This window comes from Pseudophryne corroboree, chromosome 3, assembly GCF_028390025.1.
Source record: "Pseudophryne corroboree isolate aPseCor3 chromosome 3, aPseCor3.hap2, whole genome shotgun sequence".
NCBI lineage: Eukaryota > Metazoa > Chordata > Amphibia > Anura > Myobatrachidae > Pseudophryne > Pseudophryne corroboree.
In genome coordinates, this window is record NC_086446.1 from 91,757,026 (window position 1) to 91,771,538 (window position 14,513).

A 14,513-nucleotide genomic window follows, 5' to 3' on the forward strand; every position below is an offset into this window, starting at 1 on the left:
AGACGCCATAAGGTCTATCTCCGGTAGACCCCATCTGTTCACCAGTGTCTGAAACACTTCTGGGTGTAGTGCCCATTCGGTTTCCTGAATGGTGTGCCGACTGAGAAAATCCGCTTCCCAATTTAGTACACCCGGGACAAATACTGCTGACAATGCTGGGAGATGGAGTTCTGCCCACTTTAGAATGGGAGTTACTTCCTCCATCAGACTCTTGCTGTGAGTCCCTCCTTGATGATTTAGGTATGCCGTCGCATTGTCTGAGCGGATCTGGACTGGTCTTCCTTGTAGATTGTCCTTTGCCTGAACTAGGGCCAAGTAAATGGCTCTTATTTCTAACAGATTTATCGGCAGGCGACTTTCCCTTGCGGTCCATTTTCCCTGGAACCATAGGCTTCCGAGTACCGCCCCCCAACCTTGCAGGCTGGCATCTGTCGTCAGGACTTGCCACTCTTTTATCCAAAAGGGTCTCCCCTTGTTTAAATGGTCTGTCTGTAGCCACCATGCTAGAGACCTTTTTACATTTACTGGAATCTTTATCATCTGCTTCTTTATTGTTTGATGATTTCCGTTCCATTTTGTCAAAATGAGATGCTGCAATGGTCTGGAGTGGAATTGCGCATATTCCACCATGTCGAACGTTGATACCATCAGACCCAACAGTCGCATTGCTGCATGGACTGACATTGTCTGGGCTTGCAACGCTTCCTGAGCCATGACCTGCACCTTGACTATTTTCTTCTCTGGTAAGAGAACTCTCTGTAGGTCTGAATCCAATATGGCTCCCAAATGAACCATCCGCTGTGATGGATTCAGGGACGACTTCTCCCAATTTATGAGCCACCCGTGTCTCTGTAAACAAACTATCGTCTGTTGGAGATGGCTCAACAGTAAATCTTGCGACTGTGCTAAGATTAATAGGTCGTCTAGGTATGGGAATATCCTTATCCCTTGTTTGCGCAGACAAGCTGCCATAACCACCATGATCTTGGTAAACACCCTGGGTGCTGTAGCTAGCCCGAAGGGCAGAGCTTGGAACTGGAAGTGTTCCTTGAGGATGGCAAACCTGAGGTAACACTGATGTGATAGTGCTATAGGCACATGTAGGTAAGCATCCCGCACATCCAGAGATACCATATAGTCTCCCGGTTCCATAGCCAACATTATGGAGCGTAACGTCTCCATGTGGAACTTCGGGATCTATATGTAATTGTTCAACATCTTCAGATTTAGAATTGGTCGATATGACCCATTTGGTTTCTGGATTAGAAACAGATTGGAGTAATACCCCTGTCCCTTTTGTGATGGAGGTACTGGGACAATCACACCTGACTGCAGTAATTTTTGGACTGCTTCTTGCAGGGCATTGGCCTTCGACTCTATACGAGACGGGCTGGTGCAAAAAAATCTTTGAGGAGGCTGCCTCCTGAATGGGAACCCATACCCCTGAGATACTACCTTCTGCACCCAGGCATCTGTTGTTGACTGTTGCCATGTGTGTGCAAATTGCAGGAGTCGGCCCCCAACCCTGGAATCCTCCAGGCGGAGGCCCGTCTCTTCAGGCTGAGGGCTTTTGTTCAGGTTTGGAAGCTGGCTTTTTGCTAGCCCACTGCTTCCTACCCCTGGATTTAAACTGGGGTTGTTTAGGCTCCTCTTTACCTTTCGCTTTGCCAGCGAAATGAGCGAAATTTTAAACCCTTGGACTTAGGGTTGTAGGTAGCCGGAAATCTGACCTTCTTCGATTCAGCCTCTGACTCTAGGATATCCGATAAAGGTTTTCCAAATAATATATTACCCACGAAAGGCAATGCTTCCAATTCCTTCTTGGACTCCGCATCTGCCTTCCAGGTCCGTAGCCAGACTGCTCTGCGAGCGACTACTGCCAGGGCTGAAGCTTTAGAAGCAACAGTGCCTACATCAATGGCTGCTTCTTCTAAATACTGGGCAGATTGTCTTAAACGGCAAAGACGATCCTCTTGCTCCCTAGTAGGAGAGGGGATGTCATTCTCTAGTTCCTCTATCCATTCGCCCATTGCCTTTGCTACCCAGGCCGAAGCCATAGCAGGTCTTACCACTGCACCCACAAGAGAAAAAATATTTTTCAATAGGCTCTCTACCCTCCTGTCTGTGACATCATTCAAAGAGGCAGATGACAGTGGCAAAGCAGATCTGTGCACTAGTCGCAGAACATGTGCATCTACTTTTGGAGGAACTTCTCTCTTCGAACAATCTCCAGCAGGAAATGGATAATAAGAATCCCATCTCCTAGGAATCTTATACTTTTTACCGGGCGCTGCCCAAGACTCATCCATCATTTCCGTCAACTCCTCTGACGCTGGAAATTCAGCTTTCACTGACTTTGTTCGTTTGAATACAGGTGCTTTTGCTTTTAACGCTGTCTTGGCTGGTTCTTCCAGAGAAAGCACAGCCTTTACTGCATTAATGAGTTCAGCTACATCATCTGAACTAAAGCTCTGCGACTGAGCATCATACGGAGTTGAATCTATTGTTTCCGCATCATCATCCGATGTATCCTCTTGTGTAGTCTGCCATACAGACGTATCTGTCTTAGTCTTACCTACCCCTTGGTTGCTTGTAGAGGCTACTGGAACCATAGGAAGGGAGCTGCATGTATGGGTTCATAGTGTAACCTAACCCTTGAGGTGGTGCTACTGGAGCTAACCTGTCCGCTATTGAAGACAGAGTCTTTGCGAACATATTCCATGGTGGCTCTACTGGAGGTTGAACTAACTCCTGTTTTTTACTTCGCTGAAAAGAGAAACAGTTTGCACACAAACCCTCATAAGTGACCAATTGAATCATATCAATTACCCCTGACTTACAAGATAAGCATGTTAGGGCTGTAGGAGTGCTTGACAAATTCTCCTCATCACTTTTGCCGCTCACAGACATTTTTTCTGATATTGACTACACAATTTTGTGACTGAACCACACCCTATAATCAGTATAGAGAGGTGAAATCAATCTGACCACAGTGCACCTGATTTGAGGGTCAGAACAGGACTGACATTACACAGAAAAGTCAGCACACATACTAGCAGTCAGTCACATGTTAAAGCATTAGACATTGTCATATGAGAATACAACCTCCATAATAACTTATACATAAGTAGGAAAATTGTACTTCTGTTTATCTGGTTCTTTTTCAAACATAACATGCAGAAAACACAGTAATATACAGGTCTCATATGCAATAGGTACTAAAAATTAACAGTGCACACTAAGAAGTAGAAGGAATTTTTAGTACTGTATACCCTGCCTCCAGGGAGCGGGATACAGGGAGACTCACCACACTTCCATATCCAAGCAAAGACGCTCGAAAGACGCTGAGTGGATTCAGACGCTACTGGTGTACACTGCCGCTCTTGGTACTGATAACGGACACGGACGCTCACCAACGGACACGGACGCTGAGCGACTCCACGTGCATGCAGACACTAAAGGCCTGCGACTCGGTCTGGGCGGGTTTATATCCAGTGTACACAACCGCAGCGTCTAAGCTGCGACCGAGTACCCTCGTGGTAGCGTCTGAGCCGGAAGTGAGGTCATTCAGTTCATGAAACGAGAGACCCGCGGGAACTGGCCATGAACTCGGAGGAGGGACGGCCAGGAGAGCGTCTGAAACCCCCTGTTGACTTAAACTCCCAGGATCGCGGCCTCACCTAGTCCTGGCGCCTATGATCCCCGGAGCGTAGCGCTGTCACACTCGAGATGTTCGGCGCATCAACACGCTGTTTGTAGTCTCCACCAAATCAGCGTAGCTGTGTCCTGACCCCTCTAGTAAGAGGAAGTCCATATACTCACTGTCTCCCCATGCTCCGGCCACAGCCTGGTAACGTCTGCTGGACCTGCTAGAACATCCGACACAGACGCCCGTCGAGACAGCACTGTACCGCGAAGGTAAGCGTTGTTGCGACCCGGTGGGGAGTTGTTGGAGCGACTCTTTCTAATACACGTTTAAGACGCTGTTAAGAGAAGTCGCTCAAACCAAAACAGTAAGTCTATAAAAATAAAGTAATGAAAACTTGAGGCTGCTTTCACAGCAGCCCTGTGACCATGCGGCTTCCTGCCGCACCAAGCAAAAAACTGATCTGACTGAGTCAGTGGGCGGGACTATATAGTGGAGGCCCCAATGCATCCTGGGAGGCCAGAAAGCTCGTGACCGTGTTGGTGCCATTTTCGCTGTCGCTCGACAATATCCCAATGTTATCCTGTGGATAATCCTGTGGACCCAGCCAGAGAAAATAAGATTTTAAACCTACCGGTAAATCTTTTTCTCCTACTCCGTAGAGGATGCTGGGCGCCCGTCCCTGTGCGGACATATTTCTGCAAACTATAGTTGTTGCTTACATAAGGGTTATGTTACAGTTAAGATCAGTCTTTGGCTGAGGCTGTTCTGTTCATGCTAACTGGTTGCGTATATATTCCAGGTTATATGGTGTGGATGGTGTGGGCTGGTATGAATCTTGCCCTTAGATTAACAAAAATCCTTTCCTCGTACTGTCCCTCTCCTCTGGGCACAGTTCTCTAACTGAGGTTTGGAGGAGGGGCATAGAGGGAGGAGCCAGTGCACACCCATTCTAAAGTCTTTACAGTGCCCATGTCTCCTGCGGAGCCCGTCTATACCCCATGGTCCTTACGGAGTCCCCAGCATCCTCTACGGACTAGGAGAAAAAGATTTACCGGTAGGTTTAAAATCTTATTTTTCCAACCTTTTATACTTTACCATCCATGTGAACTACGACTGGAAATAGTAACCTTGCCCGAACATAAGCCATGCGAGGGGACGCACTACACTAATTGGGCTTTTTTGTGGCAAAACACCCACCCCAAAAAAGTTAAAAAAATAGTGTTGACCTTTTTTTGTGCCAACCATTTCCATGTCGACCTTTTGACCCTGTTGACCTTTTCTACTGTCTATGTATTCCATGTCAACCTTTTGACCCCGTCGATCTAATGCACGTCTATCATTAGTGGTAGACGTATTGACTGTAGACATTTTTAGTGTAGGTCTAATTATCCACACCCGCGTTTTACATGGGATGTAGTCATAATTTAGACATTTACAGTGTCAACAGTTATGGCATCCACATGTGCACAAAGTTGACATGATCATGTTAACATTCTGCATGGGCCGGAAGATTAGGCTGCAGCAGTGGAGGGTTTGGGTTAGGTACTAAGGAAAGGGTTAGGGTAACCTTGTGGAAGGGGAGGGATAGGGTAAGGCTGCGGCAACAGGGGGTTGAGATTAGGATACTGGACGGTTAGACACTAGGGAGAGGGTTAGAGATAGGTTGAGGAAGGGGAGGGTTAGGCACTATGGGAAGAGTTAGGAGTAAAGGTGGGTACACACTGGTAGATATATCTGCCGATCAATTGATCGGCAGATATATCTATGGACGGCTCGGGCAGTGTGTTGAGTATACACACTGCCCGATCCGTCGGGGACTGACGTCATGAACTGGGCGGGTGTGTACACACACCCGCCCAGTTCTTCTGTCAATTACTGCCGGCTGCTGCAGCATGTGTACGGGCGGTCGGCCGTACACACACAGCGACGCGCCAATATATCGGTAGATATATTGGGCGTCGACTGTGCTGCGGGGCCGACGCGATACGTCTGTGAACGACGGAGTTCAGAGACGTATCGGCCGTACACACTGGCCGACGGACCCGCGATATAACGGTCGTTCAAGAGAACGGCAGATATATCGCCCAGTGTGTACCCACCTTTAGAGTTACTTCTCGTCAGCCATCCGCCGGACCCAGAAAACACCACTGGAGCTGCCAACCAGGACCACAAGGAACATTTTGTCAACATTGTAATAATGTCAATCTTTTAACAGTGCCGACAAACTGAATGTCAGCGAGGTCAATGTCAACATCCCAAGTATGTCGACATCATGAATGGTGACAAATATACTGAAGCCTTTTACATAAGCCATAAGAAATTCTATGTATTTATGTTTGTTTGTTTGTTTGTTTGTTTGTATGTGTTTATTTTCCAGTTTTTTGTTTAGACTTTATTTTCTTATTATTTTTTGTTTGTAGGTAAAACATGATGATTTAATATCGGACAGATGCCACTGCCACCTAAACTCATAGTAAAGCATGTTTGCAATGGCACCAAGAAGTCAGCATTTTGTTACAGTAATTATTTAGCCTTAATGGACCCAGTTTTTGCCTTGGTTGCTTATTAGTACAATGTCCGTGGAAGTACTAACTGGGAATTGTCTGAATCGATTCCAGGCTGATGCACTGGATCCGGAAATGACCGGTGACAATGAGATGCTGATGCGGTGGCGCACAGTAGCGGATCTTGCCACAGGCAAGCAGGACTTTTGCCCGGGGCGCCGCCTTCCGGAGGGCGCAGGGCGCCATCCGGAGGGCGCCGCACCAGGGCAAGATCCGCTGCTGCTGTGCCCCCCGCTGCCCGTTGCCCCCCGCTGCCGCTGTGAAGAGAAACTAGACGCGTACGCGTCTAGTTTCCCTTCGTGGAGAGGTCCTTTACTGTGCGGTGCGCGATGACGTCATCGCGCACCGCACATCATTTCAGTCTGTACAGGGGGCGTAAATGACCACGCCCCCTGTACATAGCCACGCCCCCTATTGTCGCCCGGGGCGCACAGCACCCAAGAACCGTCCCTTGTGGCGCATACAGAATAGAAGCTACCCAGAAACTGCACAGGAAGGAGCTTCTAGGGTGCTAGGCTGGTAAAGGGTTAATCTGCCGGCACAAACTTCTCATGTCTGGATGTTCTCGCCTTGTTGCTGCCACCCCCACCCCAACCCCACATTCACCTGTCATGGTACACACAGAAACAAACACAGCAGGTTATACTTACCTACCTGACCCTCTTCATGAGGGAGAAAATGCTCTTCCTGGTAATGTATGATTGCCATCACCTGTGGTGAAACACCTTTCTTATCAATTAACTAGCTCACCACAGGTGATGGCAATCATACATTACCAGGAAAGTCCAGGAACAGAGCATTTTCTTCCTCATGGAGAGGGTCAGGTAGGTAAGTATGCAGCAGGTTATGGTCAAAATGAACAGTTATTAGCTATGGAAACCAGTTGCAGCATGTCAGTTAATCAGATTCCGTGACAGTATTACAATGGTGAATTATGGATCCAGACATAGGGCCTAATTCAGATCTGATCGCAGCAGTAAATTTGTTAGCTAATGGGCAAAACCATGTGCACTGCGGGGCGGGGGCAGATGTAACATGTGCAGAGAGAGTTAGATTTGGGTGTGGTGTGTTCAAACTGAAATCTAAATTGCAGTGTAAAAATAAAGCAGCCAGTATTTACCCTGCACAGAAACATGTCAGACATGAAAATGGGTCCAGCCGATGGTAAGGCGGAAGTGCCGACATACTTTCACTACTGAGCAACCCTAGCCAGATGGTACACCGTAGGAGTCAAAATAAACTTTTAAACAGCCAGGGAAGGTGTGCAACCACAGACTCTGACAGAAATTACTCCTAATGCTGAACGTCTTTTCATCCCTGGTTTACTGTACACACACTTCCTATATTTGAAGCTGTATGGCGTTACGGCCAATCAGCTGCCATGTTACAAGCTGTGTTTGAAAAAATTAGTCAAGAGCTGATTGGTTGGTAGTTTCTCTCTCTCCACCTTATCACTCTCAAGGCCCCTTTTTTACGCCAGAGCCTAAAGGCAGACTGATAAAGATGTATAATTCTATTCAATATGATAACTATGTATTTCTATCAGTATTCCATCACAATTACTGCTATCCTGTGATATGCTCATAGCTGTCTATTTTAGAGTTTTAGGAAACTCAGGTGTTTTGTTTTTTTTTGTAACTCAGAAAAGACTGACATTGCTGCTACAGCTGTGTTCAACCACTGAAGACACGTCAACCAAGATATAAGTATTACGGCAACTACCAATATATATATTTGTAATCTGCCATCAATTAAAATAAGAGCAGATTACAAGATACAGAGATACCAGTGTTAGAGTTACTTTATGGTAATGTGAGCAGTAGGTGGCGCTGTTTAATAAAAATATATACCTAAGATCTTATCTTTCAGTAACATGGGATCAGCCAACTCATTCCAGCAAAAGTGCCCTCCCGATTGACAGTGACAGGTTTAATAGCTCTTACAGACAGCTGTCATGTGAAGATCTAATTTACAATTGGTTCTATCACCCTGCCAAATTAATATTAAAACTTTCCTTGTAATCTTTATAAATGCATGTCACCTCAGATGACTGGGGTACATGGACAAGCCAATATTAATCTGTTTCAGCGTGCACCTAGTTCTTAAACAGGAAAGAACAAAGTAAAGTGATGAGCAATATACTTATAGTTATAACATGAAGGGATCAGTTCTCACCTCCAGGGATTCCTCTACTCATCTGTCAGACCGGAAACTGTTCATACACAATGCAGAGGAATCTAATTGCGCATCTACGCCATTTTTCTTCCGGGATTTTTTCTTGCGTTCCATATCGCTTCCGGGTTTGCGTTCCATATCGCTTCCTAGGTTTGCGTTCCACCTCACTTCCTGGTTTGCGTTCCATTAGTTTCCAAGGCGTAGCGAACAAGCCCATTTGTACTTTTTTCTCATTGTGGGTAATCCAGTTGTAAACCTTATTTTGCATGTGATATCTAGTTCTCTCTCATCCCAAAATTGGGGGGAGGATGGGAGGACTACTGTTTTTACAGTACAAGGTGGCAGCTGGGGACTACAAGTCCTAAGGTGCATTGCAATGGGATTCGGTGAAAGCCGCCTTCTCAGTCTGTACGGCTGTAGTGTGTTCTATTAAGCCAGGAGTTCCAAAGTACAGTCCTCAAGGTAAAAACAAAACAAAAAAAAAACAGTCCAGGTTTTAAGGATAGCCATGTTTGAGCACAGGTGACACACTTAATGCCTCGTTATTTTGATTTAACCATCTGTACTCAAGCATGGACATCACTAAAACCTGGACTGTTAGTGTGCTTTGAGGACCGAGCGTGGGAAACCCTATATTAAGCAGATATGACAGAGGCTAAGCTAATTTCTTTGAGTCACTTGGATGTCATTGTTCTTACCAGAAGTCACTATGACCTTTGCACTATTGTGTTTACCACCATGCAGGGCCGGTGGAAGGTTGCTCGGCACCCTAGGCAAAACTTAAGCCTACCCCCCCCCCCTCCTTATTCAGGTTACGTTACAGTAGTGGCTCTTATTGATGTTGCGTCACACAGTAGTGCCCTTATTCACGTTACAACACACAGTAGTGCCCCTTAATCACGTTAGATCACACAGTAGTGCCCCTTATTCACATTACACCACAATAGAGCCCATTTACATTAAACCACACAGTAGAGTCAATTCACATCCTGCCACATAGTAGTACTCCTTATACACATTATGCCACACAGTAATAGTGCCCCTTATAACACTATATGCCATAAAGTAATGCCCCTATACATTATGCCACACAGTAATGCCACTTACATTATACCAGACAGCATGAGACGAAAATCACATTATAGCACACAGTATGAGCCGCAATTCACATTATACCACACAGTATGAGACGAAATTAAAATTATAGCACACGGTATGAGACGAAATTCACATTATACCACACGGTATGAGTCAAAATGTACATTATAGCACACAGAATGAGCCAAAATTCACATTATGCCACATGGAATGGGACAAAATTCAAGGAGAGTGACAGCAGGGAAATAGGGTCAGGGAGAGTGACAGGGAAAGTGATAGCAGGGACATAGGAACAGAGAGAGTGACAGAGGGACAGGGAAAGTGACAGCAGGGACATAGGGACAGGAAGAGTGAAAGAGGGACAGGGAAAGTGACAGCAGGGACATAGGGGCAGGGAGAGAGAAAGGCAGCAGGGTAAGCAGTGGCGTAACTTCAGCTCAATTGCCCACAGGCAAGAAAAATGTCGTGCCCCCCTTGCAAAAAATTATTTGTATTTTACTGACTCCTTGCCCTGTGTGAGTGATAACCCCCTTCCCCTGTGTAAGCCATGCCCCCCCCCCCCACACACACACACACACACTTCTCCTGTGTGAGTGATATTACCCTCTTCCTCCTTTTCTGAGCCATGTCCCCCTTCCTACTGTGTGAGACACAGAGATAGGGAGGGAGAGAGAGACTGGGAAAGAAAGAAAGAGATGAGGGAGAGACATGGAGAGAGAGACAGAGATAAGGAGAGAGAGAAGTAAGGCAGAGAGGGAGAGAGACGCAGAGACAGAGAGAGAGACGAGGGACAGAGGGAGAGGAGGGAGAGAGAGATGAGGTAGAGAGACAAGGGAGAGAGATACGAGGGAGGGAGAGAGGGAGATGAGAGAGAGATGGATGAGAAAGAGAGAGACAGATGGAGAGACAGACGGAGAGAGAGAGATGAGGGAGGGACAGAGGCGAGGGAGAGACGGAGATGGGGAGAGAGGGGCGAGGGAGGGAAGAGAGACAGAGAGATAGATGCAGAGACAGGGAGACAGGTACACGGAGGGGATGAGAGAGACAGTAGAGAGAGACAGGGAGAGACATGTAGAGAGAGAAGCAAGGGAGAGAGATGCAGAGACAGGGACAGATACAGGGAGAAGGAGAGAGACAGGGAGAGACAGGGTGAGGGAGATAGAGATGGGGACACAGACATGGAAAGGAAGAGAGAGAGAGAGACAGACAGGGAGAGGGACACAGAGATGGGGAGAGAGAGAAGCCAGGGAAAAAGATGGAAAGGGAGAGACATAGGGACACAGACAGGGAAAGGGAAATAGAGACAGGGAGAGAGAGATGAGGGAGACAGACAGGGAGAGAGAGGAGGAAGACAGACAGGGAGAGACAGATGGGGAGAGAGAGAAGCGAGGGAAAGGGCGAGAGAGTGAGAGGGAGAGAGACGCAGACAGGGAGAGAGACAGAGGGAGAGAGATGCAGAGACAGGGAGACAGAGTCAGGAGAAAGAGAGAGACAGGGAGAAAGAGGGAACAGCATACGGTGAGATGCATGGAACCTTTGCCGCTCTGCGGGACTCTGGGTGATGAAGATGGGCACCAGGGGTGACACACACTGACGACCCTCCTTATGTGGCCGGGCGGTTGTGATCTCCCCTCTAGAGTTTTCTGCACAAGAGCCGCAAAATATCTGCACAGTCCACACTTACCCTCCCTCCTTGTCCGTCATGGTGCTCGCTGATAGCTGCGTTGCGACGCTTCTTCCAGCCTCGCTGTCCGGACGATGTACCCCTCTCTCCGTCAGGGGGCAGGTCGTGGGGGCAGCTCCTCCCCGTGTCCACGGTCTCCGCTCTGCTCCTCCCGCTAATGTTCCCTGCCTCCCCATGTCTCGCTTATTCCGCAGCCCTCTCAGCTCTCAGGCAGCCACTAAACGGCAGTGAGTGGGTACTTTTATGTGTCCCCACCCGAGAGGGGGTCTTTTAGTGACCTCTTTGCCCTGCTGTGGTTGGTGGCACAGTGGGTCCTATGACCGCGGCGCTATTATTTTAAATCTGTCGCGGACTGGCAGCCAAGCAGGAGCGGTCCGCTGCAGATTTTAAATAGTAGCACCGTGGTTAGGAGCGAGAGCTCGGTGCGGCAGGGGTCTTCAGACACAGTGCTCGAAGAAGTCTTCTACATCTGCAACTACATGGATAGTGAAACTGGTGGCCCAGGGGGTTCCATATTCTGTCCTTGAGCATATATATATATATATATATATATATATATATATATACTTTGTAGTAATCAGCAGCACTCCATACTATGTAGTACAAATGAATTAGGCCGGTGCCCTCCGTATGGCATCCCCAGCAAGGATGTCTCCAAACACAGCCCACGGTCGGCGGCACTCACGGCTCCCTCAGCGGAGAATAAAACGAGACCAAGTCACTTAGAAAGTCAACTTCCTAAGTGACTTGGTCTCGTTTTATTCCCCGCTGAGGGAGCCGTGAGTGCCGCCGACCGTGGCCTGTATATATATATATATATATATATATATATATACACACAAAGATATCGGCGGCACTCACAGGCTTTTCAAAGCCAAAAGACCAGACCAGTCAGTTAGCGCTTAAGCGCTAACTGACTGGTCTGGTCTTTTGGCTTTGAAAAGCCCGCGAGTGCCACCGATATCTTTGTGTATTAGCCACGCTGTTTGCTGCGGAGGGCACCCGGCAGGTTGTACCTGTGAATTAGCAGTGAGTGCTGAATACCGTGTGTGTGTGTGTGTGTGTGTGTGTATATATATATATATATATATATATATATATACACACACATCTATATATATACATACACACACATATATATATATATATATATATATATATATATATATATACATACACATATATATATATATATATATATATATTATTTCTGACTGTGGCTGGGACTGTTGGTCATACTTTCATATGTCATCCTGTATATGCGGTATAGAGCCAGCCAGGGTCAGGTAACTACAAAGGTGCCAGGAGCAGAAGGGCGGCAAACAGCGTCGGCTGAAGGAGCATGGACGGCCGGGGGCAGCGATCGGACCTCCCTGCCTACGGCTGCAGGGGGAGGAGGGAGAGAATGATGCTGCTGCCTGTCCGTATTTAGGTCCCAGCAGCATCGCGCTGCCTCTCCAGCTTGTTGCCGCGGTCCGTCAGCAGAGGGGGCGCGGCAGACGCGGCTCACGCTGGCCGGGGGTGACTGATTGTGGACGGCTGCCGCTGCGGCTGGTCAGACCCGTACTGCGGCCGCCGCTAGCCAGCCCTGCACATGATTTTTAGGTAAAACTAATTCAGGAGGGATGTGCCGCCCTCCAGTGGCCGGCGCTCATAGGCAGCTGCCTAAAGCTGCCTAATGGTAGCGCCGGCCCTGCCACCATGGCTTCTGGATGTTATTCTTGATTTCAGTATATTTATGTTATATGTTTAAATAATATACAGTTGATCTTTAATTATATCATCTCTACTGTTTTCCTTGTAAGACAATATATTTTAATCATGGCTACATTGCAGGTAATTCCTATGGATGGCTGCGTACTATTAACTGCAGACTTCCAGAGTCCATGGGGGTCATTCCGAGATGATCTGATCGTAGCTGTGCTAAAGCTACGATCATTCACACTGACATGCGGGGGGACGCCCAGCACAGGGCAAGTCTGCCCCGCATGTCAGCCCCCCCCCCCCCCCCCTGCAGAAGTGCAAAGACATCGCACAGTGGCGATGCATTTGCACTTCAAGAGTATCTCCTGACCAGCACAGCTTTAGCGTGCTGGCCGGGAGCTACTCATCGCTCCCCGGCCCGCAGCGGCTGCGTGTGACCTCACGCAGCTGCTGCGGCCCGCCCCCCGTTCGGTCCGGCCACGTCTGCATTGGCCAGACCGCGCCCACGAAACGGCGGCCAAACGCCGCCGTTCTGCCTCCCAACGACCGCCTCTGCTTGTCAATCAGGCATAGGCGATTGTAGCGGCCCGACGGCCTTCGACCGTCTGGCATGCGCCGGCACACTGCAGCGCAGGCGCATGCGCAGTTCTGAACCGATCGCACCGCTGCGATAAACTGCAGTGTGCGAACGTTTCAGAATGGCCCCCCATGTCTAATGATTGTAATGCAATATTGCTGCATGTCCTGTGTTGGCTGCTTGCACAAAGGGGTATGGGTCATTTGGTAGACAAGATTTAGGTCGACCACTATTGGTTGACAGTCATTAGGTCGACAGGGTGACTAGGTCGGCACAGTCATTAGGTCGACGTGAAAAGGTCGACATGCATTTTTTTACTTTTTTGGGTGTCGTTTTCTTCGTAAAGTGACGGGGAACCCCAATTAGTGCAATATGTTCGCTCGCCATGCTTCGGGCAAGGTGCCTCGCTCCGCCTGGCACAGGTTACCGTTCCCAATTGTAGTCCATGTGGATCGTAAAGTATGAAAAAGTAAAAAAAATGGAAAAAAGTTAAAAACCCATGTCGACCTTGTCAAAGTCAGAAAAATATCACGCTACACACTGCCATATTTGCACCTCATGCGAGTGCCTGTTGCACGTTCATGAGCCCTGCCGTGCGTGCGCATACTCGCTGTTGCGTGCACCCGCGGGCGCACAGTGTGCGCATTTACGGTAAAGTTTATGTGCGTCTGGCGGGCGACTCGTTCGTAACATATTTTAACTATATAATGTATTTTGTAGATCATGGTCCCTTTGATAGATTCTGAAAGTTTAGTTAATATAGCATGTTCATGGACAAGGAGATCCCTCTTTGTTTGATACGAAGGGTCAGACATGAGTCATACAGTGGTGTTTAGTATCCATCGGAAGAGTATTTAATTAGCAATATTCCGGTGTTGGTTTGGAGCAGATTAATCGCTCGTGCGAATAGTTATGGACATAAGAAGTTTATGTACTTTTACTATTATTTGCACTTACTTATCCATGCGGCGGGAAACCTAGTTTCCCACCCACCTGAGCAGTTGGAAATAGTCACAGCCCACCTGTATGAACCAACCTATGACCTTTTGTTATAATGTGAAG

General features: G+C 47.8%; 1 protein-coding gene across 3 annotated transcripts in view; it reads right to left on the minus strand.

Moving 5' to 3' along the window:
• The window catches only part of LOC135054843 (zinc finger protein OZF-like), a 30,075-nt gene extending 21,590 nt beyond the window's left edge, over nucleotides 1-8,485 (minus strand). Inside the window, exon 1 of one of the 3 annotated variants that reach the window (XM_063958237.1) lies at nucleotides 8,389-8,485. The gene's annotated coding sequence lies outside the window, so the exon portion shown is untranslated. Of the gene's footprint in view, nucleotides 1-6,863; nucleotides 6,926-8,388 lie in introns of those variants that run through there. The other 2 variants (XM_063958239.1, XM_063958238.1) reach the window with 2 other exon arrangements.
• Nucleotides 8,486-14,513: the final 6,028 nt, after the last annotated feature.